The sequence below is a fragment of the Lissotriton vulgaris genome, chromosome 5 (assembly GCF_964263255.1).
Source record: "Lissotriton vulgaris chromosome 5, aLisVul1.2, whole genome shotgun sequence".
NCBI lineage: Eukaryota > Metazoa > Chordata > Amphibia > Caudata > Salamandridae > Lissotriton > Lissotriton vulgaris.
In genome coordinates, this window is record NC_141693.1 from 644,664,317 (window position 1) to 644,688,557 (window position 24,241).

Consider the following 24,241-nt stretch of genomic DNA (forward strand, 5'->3'; position numbering starts at 1 on the left):
GGTCAGTGACATCACTCATGTTTTTTCAGTGAATTTAATAGGTTTTTTAAATGCTAATTCCTAACTATAACTGGTGTGAAACCTATGGTTTTTTCAGTGAATTTCAAAGGTTTTTTAAATGCTAATTCCTAACAATAACGATTGTGAAACCTCTGTTTTTTTTACTGGATTTCAAAGGTTTTTTAAAAGCTAATTCCTTTCTATATTGAGTTTGTAACCTACGATTTTTTTTTTATTTGCTGTTTTGTGTATGTATTGATTATTTTTTATTATTTTTTTATAATAATATTTTTAAAATGTTTTTTTTATCATTGTTTCCTTGGGCACTCTGGGTGCGCACACCGGTAAGCTCTCCGGAAAGCGCACCCAGAGCGCTGCTTGCGTTCGTGTAAAAAAATATGAATGAAAAGTAAATAATAATGCAAGACATTTAGGGGCCGATCAGGATCGCGGACGGACTTGCGTCCGTCCGCGACCCCAGAGCAGGAGGGAACCTCCGCATGGCATGCGGAGTTCCCTCCTGTGCAATTAGGATGTGACCGCCACCCTGGCGGTCACATCCTCTATTTTTAACATTGCGGCGGGTGCAGCTTCAAGCTGCACCCGCGGCAATGTTAAAAATGCACGCATTGCTTTGGCATGCAGAAAGAGGCAGGCACCGTGCGGTGCCTGCCGCTTTCTGCATGCAAATGCAGGGGGGTACCATAGGTACCCCCCATGTGCACCCCCCACCCCCCCTTCACCTAGGGGGCCCGCAACGGGCCCCCGCAGTGAAGTTCCGTATGCTTTTCCACGGCGGGAAACGCGCCGCGGAAAAGCATAATTCACTGCCCATCCTAATATGGTGGACGGTGTCTGAGAGACACCGTCACCATATTAGAGCTTTTCCGCGGAAAAGCTGCGGACGGAAACCAGGACCCACCAGCCATCCTAATGTGGCGGTGGGTCCTTGGTCAGTCCGCTGCGGTTTTTCCGCATCCTCGGGGCCGGCGGTGGCTTCCGCCGGCCCCGAGGATGCGGAAAAACCGCAATCCTGATCGGCCCCTTAGTACCATACACATAAAAGCAGTATTTTTGAATAAGGAAATGAAAATGATTTTGCATTTCCTTGAAACTATCGAAACGTCACTTAGGCGCGCTGCGTAAGCGCCCCCGGAAGCGCCTTCGTTCGCGCCGCATTTGCGCCCCCAGAAGCGCCTACGTTCACGCCGCGTAAGCGCCCCCGGAAGCGCTTCGGTGCATGCAGCGTAAGCGCGTCACGTCATTTGACCTTAAAATAACACTTTTCCTTGGTTGCTAACAGTTTTTTTTACAAAGAATGAAATCCCCACCTATTTCCTTCACTTCTTCTTTCACTTTTGTGACTGAAAGACTTGCCTTTTGTTCTCGGTTCTCTGTTGGTTATCTTGGATTATCATGGCTGCCAGACCATCCAGCAGTGAAGATGACTTCAATGAATTCATTGATGAAGAGCCTCCTCAGCCAAAAGTCAAAGAACATTTCATCTGGATTTTTTTTTCCATACCTAATGACCAGAAGAAGGTAAATGCTCCAAAAGTGGAGTGCAGGATCTGTCACAAAGTCCTGTCACGGGGTGACCCCACTAAAAAATAATATTTTGGGAACTCCACAATGATTTGCCATGAGGAGAGGAGGCACCCCCAGAATTTTGCCCGGGAAAGCTTCAGGGCTCTGGCACAAGAGGTTCCCAGTGATGGGGCCTCTACATCAACCGGAGGACCAACAACATCGGTGAGGGGGAGATCACAAGAGCTGGTTCCGAACATTCAGCCTGCATTTAAAAAAGGCGTCCTTAAATGCAGAGACTGTGATCAGCTACTTTGCTATGGGGAGGTCTTTCAGTCACAAAAGTGAAGGAAATGGGTGGGGCTTTCATTCTTTGTAAAAAAAACTGTTAGCAACCAATGGAAAGTGTTATTTTAAGGTCACATTACTTGACGCGCTTACGCTGTGCGCACCGAAGCGCTTCCGGGGGAGCTAACGTGGCGCAAACCTAAGCGCTTCCGGGGGCGCATACGCGGCGCGAACGAAGGGGCTTCCGGGGTGCGCTTACGCGGCACGCCTAAGTGATGTTTTGATAGTTTCACGGAAATGCAAAATCATTTTCATTTCCTTATTCAAAAATCCTGCTTTTATATGTATGGTACTAAATGTCTTGCGTTATTATTTACTTTTCATTCATATTTATTTTTCAGGAACGCAAGTAGCGCTCTGGGTGCACTTTCCGGAGAGCTTACCGGTGCGCGCACCCAGAGTTCCTCAGGAAAAAATTATTAAAAAGAAAAAAAAAATATTATTATAAAAAATAATAATTAATACTTACACAAAACAGCAAATTTATGAAAAAAATCGTAGGTTAGAAACTCGATATAGAAAGGAATTAGATTTAAAAAACCTTTGAAATTCACTGAAAAAACCATAGGTTTCACACCAGTTATAGTTAGGAATTAGCATTTAAAAACCTATTAAATTCACTGAAAAAAACATAAGTTTCACACCAGTTATAGTTAGTTGGAATTTTACTGACATAAAACCATTGAAATTGCACGTTATAGTTAGTTGGACTCACTATAACTTGCGCACCTGCAATGCACTGCTGATGATGTCACATATTACATCACTCATGACATGGTCAGTGACATCACTCATGACATCACTGATGACACCATCCTTGTGACAGAGTAACAGACCTCCTTTCAGTGTAATGTAACCCTTGAAACACATATTCAAAAATAGAAACTAAATTTTTCATATAAATAGAGATACCCATACCAGTTACAACAACCAATTCAGTAATACCACCATCTATATACACATCCACTCATTTACCAACAGTTCTATATAGTCACTCATACATATACTCACTCATCATAAGTAGTGATACACCTATACATCCTGTTACACACCAACAGTCATCCAAAAGTTACTCACACACATACTCACACATGCGAATGAACTATTGAACATCCATTTATTTGCATATACAACTATACACACACACTACCACCTTACTTCCAAGGAAACTTACACACACTTACTCTATTAAACAAAGACTTCTAGAAAGACATACTTATTTAAACAGGAACTCTTACAATCTCTCACTCTCACATATACTCACTTATAAACATCAATATTCACATATACTAGATTAAAACATATGTCGTTACTGATAAAGACACTAGTGAGACAGTCATTCACTCACTAACACACACATATACACACTCATCCACCCTTACAATCCTACACATATGCTGTCTTCAAAACACATACAAACAGTGAGTCAGTCATTGTTGCATCTATGTGCTAAGTAATACCCCCACCAAACCATAAAGACACTCATATTGATAGTAAAAAAAAACATCTAATAACCCATATACACACACATGTAGGTACTCACCAACCCATGCAGCCACTTATACACCAAGTGAAACACTGATACATTTATTTAAATATTTAAACATTACTCGCTAATATTTGTATTCACTAAGATACACTTAATAAGCCAGTTAACCAATCATTTTTTTTTTTAAAAAACATCCATTTAGACACTTATTTAAACATTTATTCTTCCATCTACCTTTACATATACATATATAAAACATATTTATTTTTCAGAAAGACACACATTCACTGGATGGTGTCATCAGTGATGTCATGAGTGATGTCACTGACCATGTCATGAGTGATGTAATATGTGACGTCATCAGCAGTGCATTGCAGGCGCGCAAGTTATAGTGAGTCCAACTAACTATAACGTGGAATTTCAATGGTTTTATGTCAGTAAAATTTCCAGCTAACTATAACTGGTGTGAAACCTATGGTTTTTCAGTGAATATATATATATATGTCTCCATATGGGCTGGTGGGAGGAGCAGGTCTTGAAAAGGGAATATGAAAACATCTTGAAGACACATGTCCCTTTATGGCTGAGGTACATTGACGACCTCTTCATTCTATGGAGGGGGGCTGAGGAAAAAGCCATGGAGTTTATACAAAAGTTAAATGATAATCTTTTTAATTTGCAATTCACTGCAAATATGAGTAAAACCTCCGTAGTCTTTCTAGATGTAGAAGTGTATGTCAGCAACAACAATTTATGCACCAGACTCCATCGCAAGCCTACGGCTGGGAACTCTGTTCTCCATGCCTCCAGCCATCACCCCCAACACCTGATCAACAGCATCCCCTATGGGGAAATGCTGCGGATCAAACGCATCTGCAGTGATAATATGGAATGCAAACTGGCTCAGGAAAGTTGTAAGAAGAGGTTCCTTCAAAGGGGATACAAACCCGCGATCATTGATAAGGCTATCAGGAAAACTGAATCTTTGAATCGCGACAACATCTTAGCCCCTAAAAGCCCTGGTATGGCCGATGACTCTAACAATAAATTGCGAGTCATCATAACTTATAATAAACAGCAAGCGGCCATCAGAAAGATTTTCAGGAAGCACTGGGATCTTCTGTTGAAGGATCCTGTCATAGGCAATGATCTGCTTAGAGACAATCCTACCCCCCTTATAACTTTTCGGAAAGCCAGATCCATGGGTAACTGTCTGAACAAGTGTAATCCTGAAATTAGACCCCCCTCCAATTGGCTGTCCAAGCAAAAAGGTTTTTACAAATGTTTCCAATGCAAAGCCTGTAAACATGCAAACAATGTTAAGGAATACAGCATCCCATTTTCACCTTACCCAGTCAGAATCAAACGACGGATTACGTGTAAAACAGAATATGTTGTATACGTTTTGGAATGTCCCTGTGCACTGCGCTACGTTGGCAGCACCAAGTTACCCGTGCACATGAGGATCCTGCAACATCTCAGGGCCATTAACAATAAGGATCAAGCATATCCTGTGGCACGGCATTTTCAAGCAAAGCATGATAGCGATAACACTCTGCTGCAGTATTTTGCCATAGACTGTATACCCCCTTCTCGTAAGGGTGGCAACAGGGATAGTGCCCTGAGAATGCTGGAAACCAGGTATATTTTGGAATTTAATTCCAAGGTCCCAAATGGTCTTAATACCACGGAGGACTTATACACCTGTCTATGAACCATCCATTGAACTATAGGCTTCTGGATCTAATTCTGTTTCCCTTTGATTGTGATAAGTATGGAATGAATAGATTTATTCCAATACATTTGTTAGGAAAACCAATTTTGCCACTGTAACAGGTTCCAGAATCTCCATAGATGCCACTTTTCAGTATGTCTCTCGAGATTATACATCTGCGCTAAATTATCAACTTGAGTATTCACTCATTTTAAATTCACGTAACATACACCATTGGTTATTTTCAGTATTTGAATAGAGTATCTTGGGTTGTCCTATTCTATATCTTTTGTTTCACTGTTTCACATTTTGGTTATCACTCTATTTATCGCCTATACATTTCAGGCAGCTGATACCATCGATCTATATATCCTAGGACCCTTCTTTTCTTACTTTAAAGTGTTTGCCCACTTGGGCTATATTAACGTAAACAGCATACTTTGGACTGCATCTGGAGCTGGATACATACATAGATTTGCCAATCATTGATTTGGTTATGTATCAGTGACTATATGAGGTGGGCTCCTCATACTATTGGGGAGTCATCTTTTACAATGTCTTCATTTATTTAAATATGTGTATATATATATATTTTTCTACTGAGATCTATATGTATATTTTCAAATTGATATATGTGTGTATATACATGAAATTATTTGTAAATACGCTTTATTTTAATTGTACATTCTACTAAAATTGTTGTACATATGTATTCCAGGAGCAGTCCAGCTGATATGCACTGTGTTCATTGCATAGTCTGTTTTTCAGTTTCATTGTGCAATGTAACAGCTGTTTACAATTATGTGTTACTGGTCACTTTAAATAAGATATGGGTCCATGAGTAACGCGTCATGTGAACAAGGTCCAGGTCGGACCGAAACGCGTCATGGCGGCATACTGATGCGTGGCGAATTTTTCTTTCAATAAAAACTGAAAAGCACGAAAGATTGGGTCCGCGCTTATCTATCAGAGTCCTGTCCTTTGAGTGGATTCGTTTGATAGAGTACTGGTATATATATATATATATATATATATATATATATATATATATATATATATATATATATATATATATATATATATATATATATATATATATGTGTGTGTGTGTATTTATATATATATTACCTACTGATCGCCAGTAGGTAAGTATAGTTAGGACCTAGTTTCCAGAGGAAAAACATTTTTTGTTTTCTCAATATCTTTGGCGCCGGTTGATGAATCTTCGCAAAATTTTGAAAACTAGTGGCCCGCTCCGGTCAGCTCCTGTCTTAAAAGTTTTGGAGTGATTTGTCAAGCGGGGCAGTGAAAAAAGCAGGGTCCCAAGACACGTTTTCCCCCTTTAATTTTCCATGAGAAACTTTAGACAAAGCTACAGCCCGATTTGCTGAATGGAATTACATCAAATTTGGCAAAAAAGGTAGCCCTTGGTTCAGGAAGAGCTTTTTTTTCTTATATGGTGTAAATCCGTTCAGTAGTTTTTGAGATATTAAAGGAAACATATCTGTATATGTGTGGGCGGAGCCTAACCACACAAGCACAAGCTTGCCTCTGATTGGCTACCTGCACTTAGTATTGGCAGCCATCTTGTGCCTCGGATGAGGGAGAAAGAAAAAGGTAAAAAAACATAGATTAAACACAAGAGAAACGCTGACCCCCCAAGCCTGCTCAGAGTGTCCCACAAGGACCACCAGGCCCCAACATTTTTTTTTTAATTGGGCGTTTGTGGTTGTTCAATAAACTCTTGAATACGTACATTACTTTTCCAGGACTGTGTTAGGTTCGAGAATCCAATCGTTTTCTAAATCTAAGAAATTACAACTAGTACTAATATGCATGAGCCGGGCCTCACCTCGAGTGGCATGGCGGAGGGAAAAATGAAGACCGGGAATGTGACCCCGATGATCTGAGAGTGGCTGAGCTCTAAGCAAGCATACCCCCTCCACCTTGGTATGAGCCCTGAGGCTGCCATCTGCGGTTTCACTCATTGCCTCTTCTCTGATACCCAACCCCCCTTCACTAAAGACAATGCAATTGTTGAAGCTCCTAAACTGGTTTTCTCATGAATGACACCAAAACTGCGTCTCCCCGGGGGTTGCTGGGAGCAGGTAAGCAAGTCTCCTTGGGAGGTGTGAATGTGGCGGAGTGGGACACTTTAGGTGCTTTGTGGGGGGTGCATGGGGACAGTTCCTGTGTGCCAAAGCCAGTCTAATCCTGTTCGTTAGATGTATGTGTTTGGGAGACAAGCTGTCTTATCAGTCCAAGCTCATCACGGGTTGGGCCAATAGCCAACAGGAGCTGGAAAGCAGGGCTCAGTAGAAGGCTTCTTGGCACCCACGAGGCTTCTTTAGAGATGGTCCCTGGTCTCAGGCTCGGCTCTGATGGACTCTGGCCTCTGACTGGACCTGGACTCGGACCCTGCGCTCCGACACACAGATCAATGGGCTCAAACTGTGGCTGATAGGGACCTGACTACGATGAAGCTCTCACTGGCTCTGGCAGTACTGCTGATGACCAATATATATCCCTCAGCTGGGTGCACTGAGGCAAGCCCCCCTCCGACTGCTTTGAAGAGGTAGAATTCATAGCGCTGCGCATCCGGTGTGCATGGTCACAGCGCTGTACACTGATAGCATGGAAGCATAGTGATGGAAAGGGTGTCTTGGGTGGTCAAGGGCTCATCCCTGAGCAAAGGGGGATCTGGGGCCCAGAAGACCTGTCTCTGTGACCCCCCCAATCTTATATTTATCTGTCCTATCCAACTGCCCAGTCCCCCATCGGGTCGCTGCCCGGAGTGCCCATTCATCCCAGGGGTAGGTGTGAAGCGGGTTCCTTGGAAGCGGGGTCTGGTCGATAAGGCTCAGTTCTCCCCCACCCCAAGCACACACACACCCTCATGCAGCTGACAGCCACTTCTGTGGGTGGGACAGCTTTGAGAGGTTAACTCGCTGTGCTGTCGGGGTTGTTGAGGTTGGTTAGGCATTGTGAGGTTGGTTTGTGATATGTTCTAGGTTTGCGTCACGCGGGACTATGGGTGGCGCTGTAAGGTGGCAACAGGCCCTAATACAAGTGAGGAAAATGTGCCCACCTGCCCCTCCCACTTAGTTTCACAGTAAAACACAGATACAATTTGGTTGAAGTGGGCACCACTGAGCCCCGGTGCCACTGAATCCGCTGCACCCCAGGGTCCCATGGTGAGGTGCTGGGACTTGGAGGTGCTGTATGCATGGCTATGCTGAGGTATGTGGGAAAGACTTGTAGAGATGGGAGGGTGCGCTGTGGTGTTTGATGGGGTGATGCGTAGTGGAATATGGTGTCTACAGATGTGTGCGGTTTGAATTGTGTTTTTGGGGTCCGTGGTGTCCCTTTGATGAGTTATGTCGATATATACAGCAGAGATTTGTTGTGGTCATAACTTGTTGTGGTTGCTTGTGAACTTGTGCGATGCGTGGTGAGGCTGGTGCTGTGTAGCACACATGGGTGGGGTGATGCCTGGTGAGGGCTTCTGGTGAGTAGCACACCTGTGTTGTGGTGACTCATGGATGTTGTGTAAATGCAGGACTGGTGGTGTGTAGCACAAATGTGTTGTGGTGAGGGCTGGGCAGATGTATTGTGGTTACTTGTGGGTATTGTGGTGATATGTGGCGGGAGCTGGTGGTGTGTAGCACACGTGTGTTGTGGTGATGCGCTTTATGAGCTTGCTGTAATGTGTGGTAACTTGTGTGAGGTGCGGGGTTGGGTTGTTTTGTGCTGGTTTGGATTAGGCTGAGTTCGGGGTTTGTGCTGATATGTGCCGGGGAGTTGTGTCACATGGTGGGGCACTGCTGTGGTAGGGATTCGGGGTGGCTTCACGTCCTGGTGTCTTCTGCCCTGTGAGTCGGTTGTGATGAGTGTGATGTTCTTACAATTGTGTCTGTTCCTCAGGACAAAAGAACGAGAAGTGCCTGGAAAAGAAGCCCTCCCCGCACTGGAGACGGCACCCCGGACACGGTGAGCGGTGGGTTTGTGGGTGGGTGGGGGGTGGAGAGGGGCATGGGGTACCCATGTGTGCCCCGCACCGTAAACCACCCACTGCCAGTGCCCCTGCATCCTTATGTGGACAGCAGGGTGCCTTGCTTCATTTTGAAACCCAAGCTCTGAATGTCACATGGACACACCCGCAGTAGGCGCAGCAACCCCAACCCCCCACAGCTGCAGAAGACACCAATCCCCCAACACCCGCAGCAGGCACCAATCCCCAACACCTGCAGGAGGCACCAATCCCCATCACCCACAGCAGGCACCAATCCCCAACACCCGCAGCAGGCACCAATACCCCACAACCGCAGCAGGTGCACCAACACCAGCAGCAGGACACCAACACCTGCAAGAGGCACCAACACCTGCAGCAGGCACAGCAACCCCCCACACCTGCAGCAGGCACCAATCCACCACAATCACAGCAGGAACACCAACACCTGCAGCAGGACACTAGCACTTGCAACAGGCACCATCACCCGCAGCAGGTGCAGCAACCTACCACACCCACAGCCGATACCAATCACCCACACCTGCAGCAGACACCAATCCCCCACACCCACAGCAGGCACACCAAACCCCCACACCTGCAGCAGGCACAACAGCCCCAACACCTGCAGCAGGCACAGCAACATCCACACCCACAGCAGGCAGCAACCCTACATACCTGCAGCAGGCACAGCAATCTCCCACACCTGGCTCCAACACCCCACACAAACAGCAGGTGCAGAAACTCCCAACACCCGCAGCAGGTGCAGCAAACCCCACACCCACTGCAGGCACCATGAAAGTGAAGCCTGTGTTAGCCAGATTTGCTTCCTAGGGTAATCGATAATTGAGAGAAACTGTTATAATATATATAGCGCAAAAAAGGCTAAAGGATAAGATTTAAACCCATGGAGGCGTGTGGTAATAGAATAAGTTTTAACCCCATGTAGGCATGGTAATAGCATATAGAGAGTGGAGAAGTGTGGCTCAATGGTTAGAGCAGGCAGACCTCGATGCAGAGCTCTGGCCAGGGACCAGGGTTCAATTCCTGCCCCGGCGGGTCTCGGGCTCATTAATTCTCCTGACCGGATATTCTCGCCTCAGTGCCTATTCTGAACATGGGTCCCACGCTGCAACTCTGGGCAATAGCTTGCTTAGTCTCCACAACGGGCCCCACAACGCGAGGGATGCCTGGTCTGCACCATGGGGTTGCCCAGGAGTGGACACTTCTTAGGGAAAGCCAGGAAGGGTTCCCTTGCGGGATTCGTACAAGCGCCAGGAAACCCACTGCGGGTAGCTGTGCGCTATACAAGTACAAAAACATTTACATATACCAGGCAGTTTGATTATGCTTATAGTTGTTTATCCTGAGTATTAAGGAAGGCATTACGATAATACCAATGAAGGCACCATATTTATTTTGAATGCCACAGCGTAAACAGTAACTAAATTAGATGGAATTCAAAAAGGAGAATGGAAAAAGCACAGTAGGAACCATTATGAAGTATAATACTCCTCTCTCCAAATTACATTATGTATAAAATAATATGCCAAAGAAATAATGAATTTTTTTCCTGCTTTGTGTGTATATAATAAGTCTCAATCAGGACAAATAAATGAGCCAGTATAGTCAGTCGAGTCCCACCGATAAATTGTCCAAAAACAAGTATTAAATTAAGAACACATATAGAGACAAACCCTGAGAGAACTACAAGATAGGGAGATAATACTATGTAAAAATCTTGTTTTCAATCTGCACAAAGACGTGAGGTCACCCCCGATTCTTTGAGTGTGCCACGAAATATAAAACAAGAAGGTCTGTGGCTGCAGCGATTCATATCCTTGAAGTAAGGTGAGTCCTACAGGGGATAAATAATAGTGGAGTAAACAACAGTATAAAGTATTACATATAACAATAAGAGTTATCACTTTGTTACAGTAATACGACTAAAAACAAATTCCCCTCCAAAAACGGTGGCTCCCCCGAACAGTGTGTAAAGCCGCATTTAACATTGACTAAGGTAATTAAATACCTCGTTATTTTACATGAAAGTAATAGAGACAAGCAGAGAGTTGAAGGTACCAGATGATACACCTTGTTTTCCATTTCATCCCCACAGACAGTTGCAATTATCTTCAAAGATGCACTGATAGCCTACGGGCCCACATAAGTATAAAAGGGGCCCTAAGGCAGCAAGAATCCCATTCTGTCGTTGGGTTCAGAATAATCAATTTTTGAACTCTAAGGTATGTAGGACCCTGGATTTTCAGCATAACTACAAAAACATAGGAGTTAGTTCAGAATACAACAGAACTGGTTTCTAGGACAAAGGGAGAGGTAACAGAGTTTTTAAGGGTGGAAATACATAGTAAATGCATGTAAAACAAAATGTTGAGGGCTGAGTCCCCAATAATAGCATCTTGATTAAGTATAGAAGGAACGATGTATACATACTGATTTACACTGTAAGAATGAATGGGTAGTAATTATGTTGTTCTTTTAAAACCTAGAATCTGTCCTGAAGAAGGTGTTTTCATAAGAAAAAAGCCGAAACGCAGCGCGGACAATCTTTGATTCTTTTTTATGGATTATGTTCTGTATTTTATTAATTGAGTAGTAAATTCAAATGTATTTTTCTTTATATTTTTAATTAATTGTGCTTATAATATTTTTATGAGAAACTAATATTAACATTTGTATATTGTTTTTACTCTCAACTTTTTGAGAACAACTTCTTTTATACAGTGTATGCCAGAATTATGTACCAAATGTTAGAATTTTTTATTTAGAGTGTGGACATATCAGCTTGCAGTACTGGAACCTCTTACCTCTCGGTCTTTGTCCTCTAATGAAGAACCTCAGATAGGTCTAGTTGTCTTCACTAGGAGATCCACAATAATATCTACATAGTGGCCCTTGAGTCTAATTTATAGACTTGTTGTTACAGGACACCACGTGATTTTTTCACAGCAACATCCACACCCACAGCAGGCAGCAACCCTACACACCTGCAGCAGGCACTGCAATCTCTCACACCTGGCTCCAACCCCCCACACAAACAGCAGGTGCAGAAATTCCCAACGCCCACAGCAGGTGCAGCAAACCCCACACCCACATCAGGCACCAATCCCTGACACCCGCAGCAAACACCAACCCCCACACCTGCAGCTGGTGCAGCAACACCTGCCGAAGGCACAGCAACCCACCACACTCGCAGCAGACACCAATCTTACACACCCGCAGGAGACACCAATCACCCACACCTGCAGCAGGTGCACCAAACCCCCACACCCACAGCAGGCACAGCAACCCCCATACCAGGCACCAACCCTCCATACCCGCAGAAGGCACCAACCCCCCACACCTGCAGCAGGCAGCAACCCTCCACACCCACAGCAGGCATAGAAACCCCCCACACCTGCAGCAGGCACCAACCCTCCACAACCACAGCCCACACTGACTTGCAACACCCGCAGCAGGCACAGCAACCCCCAACACCTGCAGCAGGCACCAATACCCAACATCCACAGCAGGCACCAACGCACCAGACCTGCAGCAGGCACAGCAACCCCCAACACCCACAACAGGCACCAACCCTTAACACCCGCAGCAGGCACCATCTCCCCATTCCTGTAACAGGTACAGCATCCAACAAAACCCACAGCAGGCACCAATCCCCCACACCTGCAGCAGGCACACCAACACCCGCAGCAGGGCACCAACACCCACAGCATGCACCAATTCCCCACAACCGCAGCAGGTGCAGCAACACCTGCGGCAGACGCAGCAACCCCCCACACCCACAGCAGGCACCAGTCCCCCACATCCTTAGCAGTGCACCAACACCCACAGCATGCATCACCCTCCACATCAGCAGTGGGCACAGCAACACCCAACACCCGCAGCAGGCACAGCAACCCCCCCATACCCGCAGCAGGCACCAACCCTCCACACCCACAGCACGCACCAACTCCCAACACCCACAGCAGGCACAGAAACCTCCACACCTGCAGCAGACCCCAACCCTCCACACCCGCAGCAGGCACCAAACCCCAACACCTGCAGCAGTTAAAGCAACCTCCCAAACCTGCAGTAGGCACAGCACCCTCCAACACCTGCAGCAGGTGCAGCAACCCCCACACCTGCAGCTGGCACCAATCCCCTCCACCTAGAGCAGACACCAATTCTCCACTCCCACAGCAGGTGCACCAACCCCCACATCTGCGGCAAGCACCAACCATCCACACCTGAAGCAGGTGCAGCAAAACCCCACACTTGCAGCAGACACCAACCATCCACAGCTGCAGCAGACACCAATCCCACACACCCACAGCAGGCGCACCACACCCGACACCCATATCAGACACAGCAGCCCCAACACCTGCAGCAGGCACAGCAACCCCCACACCCACAGCAGGCACAGCAACCGCCACACACACAGCACACAGAACCACCCACACCCGCAGCAGGTGCAGCAACCGCCAACAGCTGCAGCCCTAACACCTGCAACAGTCAGAGAAACCCCCCACTCCCACAGCAGACACCAACCATCAACAACCACAGCAGGCGCATCAACCCAGGCATCCATAGCAAGCACAGCAACCACCCACACCCGGAGCAAGCACCAACCCCCATACCTGCAGCAGGCCCTAATCCCCACACCTTCAGCACGTGCAGCAACTCCTGCAGCAGGTGTAGCAACCCACCACACCTGCAGCGGACACCGAACCCCCACACCCACAGCAGGCACACCAACCTCCCACACCCTCAGCAGGCACAGCAACCCTCATACCAGCAGCAGGCACCGATTTTCCACACCTGCAGCAGGCACAGCAACCTCCCACACCCAGCAGCAACCCCCAACACCTGCAGCAGGTGCACCAACTCCCCACACCCACAGCAGACACCAATCTCCCACAGCAAACACCAATCCCCACACCTGCAGCAGGTACAGCAACACCTGAAGCAGATGCAGCAATCCCCACACCCGCAGCAGGCACCAACCCTTCACACTGCCAGCAGACACGGCAACCCCCAGCAGGCACAGCAGCCCCCCACAACAACAGCAGGCAGCAACCCTCTACACCTGCAGTTGGCACCAACTCCCAACAGCTGGCACAGGAACCCCCACACCTGCAGTAAGCACCAACCCTCCACAGCAGGCACAGCAACACCCAACACCCGCAGCAAACACCAATCCCCAACATCCACAGCAGACACCCTTCCCCTGCAGCAGGTGCACCAACACCCGCAGCAGGTGCATCACACCCACAGCTGGCACCAACTCCCAACAGCTGGCACAGGAATCCCCCACAGATGCAGCAGGCACCAACCCTCCACAGCAGGCACAGCAACCCCCAACACCCGCAGCAGGCACCAATCCACAACATTCGCAGCAGGCACCAATCCCCCACATCTGCGGCAGGTGCACCAATACCCACAGCAGGTGCACCACACCCACAGCAGGCACCAACTCCCAACAGCTGGCACAGGAACCCCCCACAGCTGCAGCAGGCACAAACCCTCCACAGTAGGCACAGCAACCCCCAACACCTGCAGCAGGCACCAATCCACAACATTCGCAGCAGGCACCAATCTCCTACATCTGTAGCAGGTGCACCAACACCCACAGCAGGTCTACCACACCCTCAGCAGGCATAGCAACCCCCCAGACTCGCAGCAGTCGCCAATCCCCCACATCTGCAGCAGGTGCACCAACTCTTACAGTAGTCACAGTAACCCCCACACCTGCAGAAAGTGCAGCAACCCTCATACCCACAGCAGGTGCAGCAATCCCCCCACACCCACAAATGGCAAAGCAACCCCCCACACCTGCAACAGACACCAATCCACCCCCCACAGTAGGTGCACCAAGACCCACAGCAGGCACAGCAACCTCCAACACAGTCAACAGGCGCAGCAACCCCCACACCCGCAGCAGACACCAATCCCCTACACCCACAGCAGATGCACTAAGCCCCCACAACAGTAACAGGCACCAACCCTCCACAGGCGCAGCAGGCAGAGCAACCCCCAAAACACACATCAGGCAGCCTTGATTGTAAATATTGTGCTTCTCTTGAGAAGAGCCATGATATAAATATAGTGCTTCTGTTTAGAAGAGCCATGATATAAATATAGTGCTTCTGTTGAGAAGAGCCATGTTTAATAATATAGTGCCTCTGTTGAGAAGAGCCATACTATTAATATAGCGCTTCTGTTAAGAAGATCCATGATAGTGGATATAGCGTTTCTGTTGAAAGAGATGATAATAAATATAGTGCTTCTGTTGAGTAGAGATGATAATAAATATAGCACTTCTGTTGAGGAGATGATAATAAATATAGTGCTTCTGTTGAGAAGAGATGATAATAAATATATTGCTTCTGTTGAAAAGAGCCATGGTAATGAATATAGTGCTTCTGTTAAGAGGAGATGATAATTAATATAGCGCTTCTGTTGAGTAGAGATGATAATAAACATAGCGCTTCTGTTGAGAAGGGATGATAATACACTCACTGGTAGAAGGCTCGCAGTCCTACCAGGTAGGCGCTGTCCATACTCCTGTGGTACCCCAACCTGTACTTGCCAGGGGCGGGCAGGCTGAGGGCCTCGAAAAAAACGTAATGTTCTGACCCTGTTTCTCCATCTTTTCTGATACTCCATGGTTCTCTGTACTTCAGCTGCCCTTGAAGATGCAAGGCCCAGGAAAATGGAGGGCTCCGTGAGCCCAAAGGGGGCAGAGAAGTGCTCCTGCGACAGCTACCTGCGTGAGTAAACTCTGTCCTTATGCACGCACCCTAAAGCAGCGCACCCTGAGAACTGCTGTAAACTGAGTCCAGGAAACTCCTTCAGAACCAACCGGCTTGTTTTACTGCCTCTTCACCCTGGAAGTACATGCACACCGGAAGTGAGCATGGGGGAAGAGAAGTGACCTCAACCCTGTATTTAACTGGTTTAAAGGATGAACATATCCCCTGCCCGTCCTCTCTGTCCCAGTCCTTGCGTCATGAGGGGGCCCATCCAACCGAGCAGTTTATATTTACCCAAGCCTTTATCCAGACACTTAAACCAGTATTACCTGTTTCTACTCTACACCTGCTTCCTTGTATTTATGACCTCTTCCCCTCTCTCTCCTCCTTCCTGTCACCTAGAGGGTTTTCAGAGTAAGGTAAGCATTTTTAATTGAACATTCTAATTTTTAAACTTGCGGTTGTAGAATGTTGCTATAGCAAGTGCTAATTCGAGTGCTTCTGGGCATTTTATCTTCTCCCGGTCCATGTGCTTTGGTGTGATGGGCAGCCTTGGAGCAAATGCACTGCATCGTTAGTAGATTCATCCGCATGTGTATATATATATATATATGTAACAATCCTTGCTACCTCTTGCCCGGAGCCCTGTACTGGATACCGCTGCGCAGGAAGAAAAGAGGAGACCTCAGGTGCAGGTGAGCGATAGATTTTATTCCCTCAAGGAAGCGGCACACCACAGCATGACGTTTCGGCCTTCACAGAGGCCTTGATCACATGACGCATGCTAGGGAAGAGGCAATTTTTAAAGTGCTAGTGCTCTGTGAGGTGCAAACACATTGGTAGGTTAAGGTCACATGTCCTGCAGTATCATAGACATAGACGACAGATTGTAAGCAAAACGCATCACGGGATAATCCCTGACTTCGGCCCATATTGCAGGATACAAATACTGGTACTTAAAGTGCAAGTGCTGTATAATTGTTGTAAACAATGCATACTAGGAGTCACTGGGAAATCCAATAAATAAATAGTGCAAATTTGGGCAATAATGCAAACTATTGGGTAAAGTGCAAATAGTGTCATGCGAATAGTTTTTCTAGCAATTAATATATAGAATATATACAATATATACAATACATATCAAGTACAATCTCATGTGTACCATCAAATTTAAAGAAATGCATATAAAAATATATATATCCATAAATAACGAATCACCAATATATAAATATATATGTAAAAAACATGTATGTACAAGCATATTGCCAATAAATATATATACACCCAATAGACACTATTTACACAGGATGAGACCTCAAGTGAGCCAAAAAGGCATGACTGCATAAATGCATTAATGTCTTAACACCGAGGTCGCAGCACCCTATTCGTATTGCACATACTGATGCTCATATGTCTATATAATATTTACAACAAGGGGTGGTGAGGGACAGAGTCTCTGAATTAAACAGAATACTCTCACCCAGTCAAGAGATCAAGGCTAGATCCAACACCGTTTTTTAGCTCACTGCACCATCCCAGTTTCAGAACCTGGCTGTATGCAAATTAGTCTGTTCCTGTCCCAGTGCATGATGGGAACAGGGCAAACCAAACTACAAAAGCCAATTCTTACACTGGGAAGGAAACAAGCTACCGGGGACCGGTTTCTGGCATTTCAGCCGTCTTCGGCCCGGCTTGCTTGAATCCTGATGGTGCAATGAGCAAGGGACTCACATCTGAGTATACCCTTCCACGCTTAGGGTGGACAAAAATATTTACAACAAGGGGTGGTGAGGGACAGAGTCTCTGAATTAAACAGAATACTCTCACCCAGTCAAGAGATCAAGGCTAGATCCAACACCGTTTTTTAGCTCACTGCACCATCCCAGTTTCAGAACCTGGCTGTATGCAAATTAGTCTGTTCCTGTCCCAGTGCATGATGGGAACAGGGCAAACCAAACTACAAAAGCCAATTCTTACACTGGGAAGGAAACAAGCTACCGGGGACCGGTTTCTGGCATTTCAGCCGTCTTCGGCCCGGCTTGCTTGAATCCTGATGGTGCAATGAGCAAGGGACTCACATCTGAGTATACCCTTCCACGCTTAGGGTGGACAAAAATATTTACAACAAGGGGTGGTGAGGGACAGAGTCTCTGAATTAAACAGAATACTCTCACCCAGTCAAGAGATCAAGGCTAGATCCAACACCGTTTTTTAGCTCACTGCACCATCCCAGTTTCAGAACCTGGCTGTATGCAAATTAGTCTGTTCCTGTCCCAGTGCATGATGGGAACAGGGCAAACCAAACTACAAAAGCCAATTCTTACACTGGGAAGGAAACAAGCTACCGGGGACCGGTTTCTGGCATTTCAGCCGTCTTCGGCCCGGCTTGCTTGAATCCTGATGGTGCAATGAGCAAGGGACTCACATCTGAGTATACCCTTCCACGCTTAGGGTGCACAAAAATATTTACAACAAGGGGTGGTGAGGGACAGAGTCTCTGAATTAAACAGAATACTCTCACCCAGTCAAGAGATCAAGGCTAGATCCAACACCGTTTTTTAGCTCACTGCACCATCCCAGTTTCAGAACCTGGCTGTATGCAAATTAGTCTGTTCCTGTCCCAGTGCATGATGGGAACAGGGCAAACCAAACTACAAAAGCCAATTCTTACACTGGGAAGGAAACAAGCTACCGGGGACCGGTTTCTGGCATTTCAGCCGTCTTCGGCCCGGCTTGCTTGAATCCTGATGGTGCAATGAGCAAGGGACTCACATCTGAGTATACCCTTCCACGCTTAGGGTGGACAAAAATATTTACAACAAGGGGTGGTGAGGGACAGAGTCTCTGAATTAAACAGAATACTCTCACCCAGTCAAGAGATCAAGGCTAGATCCAACACCGTTTTTTAGCTCACTGCACCATCCCAGTTTCAGAACCTGGCTGTATGCAAATTAGTCTGTTCCTGTCCCAGTGCATGATGGGAACAGGGCAAACCAAACTACAAAAGCCAATTCTTACACTGGGAAGGAAACAAGCTACCGGGGACCGGTTTCTGGCATTTCAGCCGTCTTCGGCCCGGCTTGCTTGAATCCTGATGGTGCAATGAGCAAGGGACTCACATCTGAGTATACCCTTCCACGCTTAGGGTGGACAAAAATATTTACAAGGGGTGGTGAGGGACAGAGTCTCTGAATTAAACAGAATACTCTCACCCAGTCAAGAGATCAAGGCTAGATCCAACACCGTTTTTTAGCTCACTGCACCATCCCAGTTTCAGAACCTGGCTGTATGCAAATTAGTCTGTTCCTGTCCCAGTGCATGATGGGAACAGGGCAAACCAAACTACAAAAGCCAATTCTTACACTGGGAAGGAAACAAGCTACCGGGGACCGGTTTCTGGCATTTCAGCCGTCTTCGGCCCGGCTTGCTTGAATCCTGATGGTGCAATGATTCAAGCAAGCCGGGCCGAAGACGGCTGAAATGCCAGAAACCGGTCCCCGGTAGCTTGTCTCCTTTCTGGTGAAGAATTGGCTTGGTAGTTTAGTCTGCCCTGTTCCCATGATGCACTGGGCCAGGGACAGACTGATTTGCATATAGCCAGGTTCTGAGCTGGGATGGGGCAGTGAGATAAATAACGGTGATGGATCAAGCCCTGATCTTTGGACTGGGTAAGAGTGGTCTGCTTAATTCAGACACTCTGTTCATCACCACCCCCTTTTCTGAATCGTTTTTGGCCACTATAGGTGTGGCAGGGTATACTCAGACATGAGTCCCTTTCTCACTGCTCCATCAGGATTCAAGCAAGCCGGGCCGAAGACGGCTGAAATGCCAGAAACCGGTCCCCGGTAGCTTGTCTCCTTTCTGGTGAAGAATTGGCTTGGTAGTTTAGTCTGCCCTGTTCCCATGATGCACTGGGCCAGGGACAGACTGATTTGCATATAGCCAGGTTCTGAGCTGGGATGGGGCAGTGAGATAAATAACGGTGATGGATCAAGCCCTGATCTTTGGACTGGGTAAGAGTGGTCTGCTTAATTCAGACACTCTGTTCATCACCACCCCCTTTTCTGAATCGTTTTTGGCCACTATAGGTGTGGCAGGGTATACTCAGACATGAGTCCCTTTCTCACTGCTCCATCAGGATTCAAGCAAGCCGGGCCGAAGACGGCTGAAATGCCAGAAACCGGTCCCCGGTAGCTTGTCTCCTTTCTGGTGAAGAATTGGCTTGGTAGTTTAGTCTGCCCTGTTCCCATGATGCACTGGGCCAGGGACAGACTGATTTGCATATAGCCAGGTTCTGAGCTGGGATGGGGCAGTGAGATAAATAACGGTGATGGATCAAGCCCTGATCTTTGGACTGGGTAAGAGTGGTCTGCTTAATTCAGACACTCTGTTCATCACCACCCCCTTTTCTGAATCGTTTTTGGCCACTATAGGTGTGGCAGGGTATACTCAGACATGAGTCCCTTTCTCACTGCTCCATCAGGATTCAAGCAAGCCGGGCCGAAGACGGCTGAAATGCCAGAAACCGGTCCCCGGTAGCTTGTCTCCTTTCTGGTGAAGAATTGGCTTGGTAGTTTAGTCTGCCCTGTTCCCATGATGCACTGGGCCAGGGACAGACTGATTTGCATATAGCCAGGTTCTGAGCTGGGATGGGGCAGTGAGATAAATAACGGTGATGGATCAAGCCCTGATCTTTGGACTGGGTAAGAGTGGTCTGTTTAATTCAGACACTCTGTTCATCACCACCCCCTTTTCTGAATCGTTTTTGGCCACTATAGGTGTGGCAGGGTATACTCAGACATGAGTCCCTTTCTCACTGCTCCATCAGGATTCAAGCAAGCCGGGCCGAAGACGGCTGAAATGCCAGGAACCGGTCCCCGGTAGCTTGTCTCCTTTCTGGTGAAGAATTGGCTTGGTAGTTTAGTCTGCCCTGTTCCCATGATGCACTGGGCCAGGGACAGACTGATTTGCATATAGCCAGGTTCTGAGCTGGGATGGGGCAGTGAGATAAATAACGGTGATGGATCAAGCCCTGATCTTTGGACTGGGTAAGAGTGGTCTGCTTAATTCAGACACTCTGTTCATCACCACCCCCTTTTCTGAATCGTTTTTGGCCACTATAGGTGTGGCAGGGTATACTCAGACATGAGTCCCTTTCTCACTGCTCCATCAGGATTCAAGCAAGCCGGGCCGAAGACGGCTGAAATGCCAGAAACCGGTCCCCGGTAGCTTGTCTCCTTTCTGGTGAAGAATTGGCTTGGTAGTTTAGTCTGCCCTGTTCCCATGATGCACTGGGCCAGGGACAGACTGATTTGCATATAGCCAGGTTCTGTGCTGGGATGGGGCAGTGAGATAAATAACGGTGATGGATCAAGCCCTGATCTTTGGACTGGGTAAGAGTGGTCTGCTTAATTCAGACACTCTGTTCATCACCACCCCCTTTTCTGAATCGTTTTTGGCCACTATAGGTGTGGCAGGGTATACTCAGACATGAGTCCCTTTCTCACTGCTCCATCAGGATTCAAGCAAGCCGGGCCGAAGACGGCTGAAATGCCAGAAACCGGTCCCCGGTAGCTTGTCTCCTTTCTGGTGAAGAATTGGCTTGGTAGTTTAGTCTGCCCTGTTCCCATGATGCACTGGGCCAGGGACAGACTGATTTGCATATAGCTAGGTTCTGAGCTGGGATGGGGCAGTGAGATAAATAACGGTGATGGATCAAGCCCTGATCTTTGGACTGGGTAAGAGTGGTCTGCTTAATTCAGACACTCTGTTCATCACCACCCCCTTTTCTGAATCGTTTTTGGCCACTATAGGTGTGGCAGGGTATACTCAGACATGAGTCCCTTTCTCACTGCTCCATCAGGATTCAAGCAAGCCGGGCCGAAGACGGCTGAAATGCCAGAAACCGGTCCCCGGTAGCTTGTCTCCTTTCTGGTGAAGAATTGGCTTGGTAGTTTAGTCTGCCCTGTTCCCATGATGCACTGGGCCAGGGACAGACTGATTTGCATATAGCCAGGTTCTGAGCTGGGATGGGGCAGTGAGATAAATAACGGTGATGGATCAAGCCCTGATCTTTGGACTGGGTAAGAGTGGTCTGCTTAATTCAGACACTCTGTTCATCACCACCCCCTTTTCTGAATCGTTTTTGGCCACTATAGGTGTGGCAGGGTATACCCAGACATGAGTCCCTTTCTCACTGCTCCATCAGGATTCAAGCAAGCCGGGCCGAAGACGGCTGAAATGCCAGAAACCGGTCCCCGGTAGCTTGTCTCCTTTCTGGTGAAGAATTGGCTTGGTAGTTTAGTCTGCCCTGTTCCCATGATGCACTGGGCCAGGGACAGACTGATTTGCATATAGCCAGGTTCTGAGCTGGGATGGGGCAGTGAGATAAATAACGGTGATGGATCAAGCCCTGATCTTTGGACTGGGTAAGAGTGGTCTGCTTAATTCAGACACTCTGTTCATCACCACCCCCTTTTCTGAATCGTTTTTGGCCACTATAGGTGTGGCAGGGTATACTCAGACATGAGTCCCTTTCTCACTGCTCCATCAGGATTCAAGCAAGCCGGGCCGAAGACGGCTGAAATGCCCGAAACCGGTCCCCGGTAGCTTGTCTCCTTTCTGGTGAAGAATTGGCTTGGTAGTTTAGTCTGCCCTGTTCCCATGATGCACTGGGCCAGGGACAGACTGATTTGCATATAGCCAGGTTCTGAGCTGGGATGGGGCAGTGAGATAAATAACGGTGATGGATCAAGCCCTGATCTTTGGACTGGGTAAGAGTGGTCTGCTTAATTCAGACACTCTGTTCATCACCACCCCCTTTTCTGAATCGTTTTTGGCCACTATAGGTGTGGCAGGGTATACTCAGACATGAGTCCCTTTCTCACTGCTCCATCAGGATTCAAGCAAGCCGGGCCGAAGACGGCTGAAATGCCAGAAACCGGTCCCCGGTAGCTTGTCTCCTTTCTGGTGAAGAATTGGCTTGGTAGTTTAGTCTGCCCTGTTCCCATGATGCACTGGGCCAGGGACAGACTGATTTGCATATAGCCAGGTTCTGAGCTGGGATGGGGCAGTGAGATAAATAACGGTGATGGATCAAGCCCTGATCTTTGGACTGGGTAAGAGTGGTCTGCTTAATTCAGACACTCTGTTCATCACCACCCCCTTTTCTGAATCGTTTTTGGCCACTATAGGTGTGGCAGGGTATACTCAGACATGAGTCCCTTTCTCACTGCTCCATCAGGATTCAAGCAAGCCGGGCCGAAGACGGCTGAAATGCCAGAAACCGGTCCCCGGTAGCTTGTCTCCTTTCTGGTGAAGAATTGGCTTGGTAGTTTAGTCTGCCCTGTTCCCATGATGCACTGGGCCAGGGACAGACTGATTTGCATATAGCCAGGTTCTGAGCTGGGATGGGGCAGTGAGATAAATAACGGTGATGGATCAAGCCCTGATCTTTGGACTGGGTAAGAGTGGTCTGCTTAATTCAGACACTCTGTTCATCACCACCCCCTTTTCTGAATCGTTTTTGGCCACTATAGGTGTGGCAGGGTATACTCAGACATGAGTCCCTTTCTCACTGCTCCATCAGGATTCAAGCAAGCCGGGCCGGAGACGGCTGAAATGCCAGAAACCGGTCCCCGGTAGCTTGTCTCCTTTCTGGTGAAGAATTGGCTTGGTAGTTTAGTCTGCCCTGTTCCCATGATGCACTGGGCCAGGGACAGACTGATTTGCATATAGCCAGGTTCTGAGCTGGGATGGGGCAGTGAGATAAATAACGGTGATGGATCAAGCCCTGATCTTTGGACTGGGTAAGAGTGGTCTGCTTAATTCAGACACTCTGTTCATCACCACCCCCTTTTCTGAATCGTTTTTGGCCACTATAGGTGTGGCAGGGTATACTCAGACATGAGTCCCTTTCTCACTGCTCCATCAGGATTCAAGCAAGCCGGGCCGAAGACGGCTGAAATGCCAGAAACCGGTCCCCGGTAGCTTGTCTCCTTTCTGGTGAAGAATTGGCTTGGTAGTTTAGTCTGCCCTGTTCCCATGATGCACTGGGCCAGGGACAGACTGATTTGCATATAGCCAGGTTCTGAGCTGGGATGGGGCAGTGAGATAAATAACGGTGATGGATCAAGCCCTGATCTTTGGACTGGGTAAGAGTGGTCTGCTTAATTCAGACACTCTGTTCATCACCACCCCCTTTTCTGAATCGTTTTTGGCCACTATAGGTGTGGCAGGGTATACTCAGACATGAGTCCCTTTCTCACTGCTCCATCAGGATTCAAGCAAGCCGGGCCGAAGACGGCTGAAATGCCAGAAACCGGTCCCCGGTAGCTTGTCTCCTTTCTGGTGAAGAATTGGCTTGGTAGTTTAGTCTGCCCTGTTCCCATGATGCACTGGGCCAG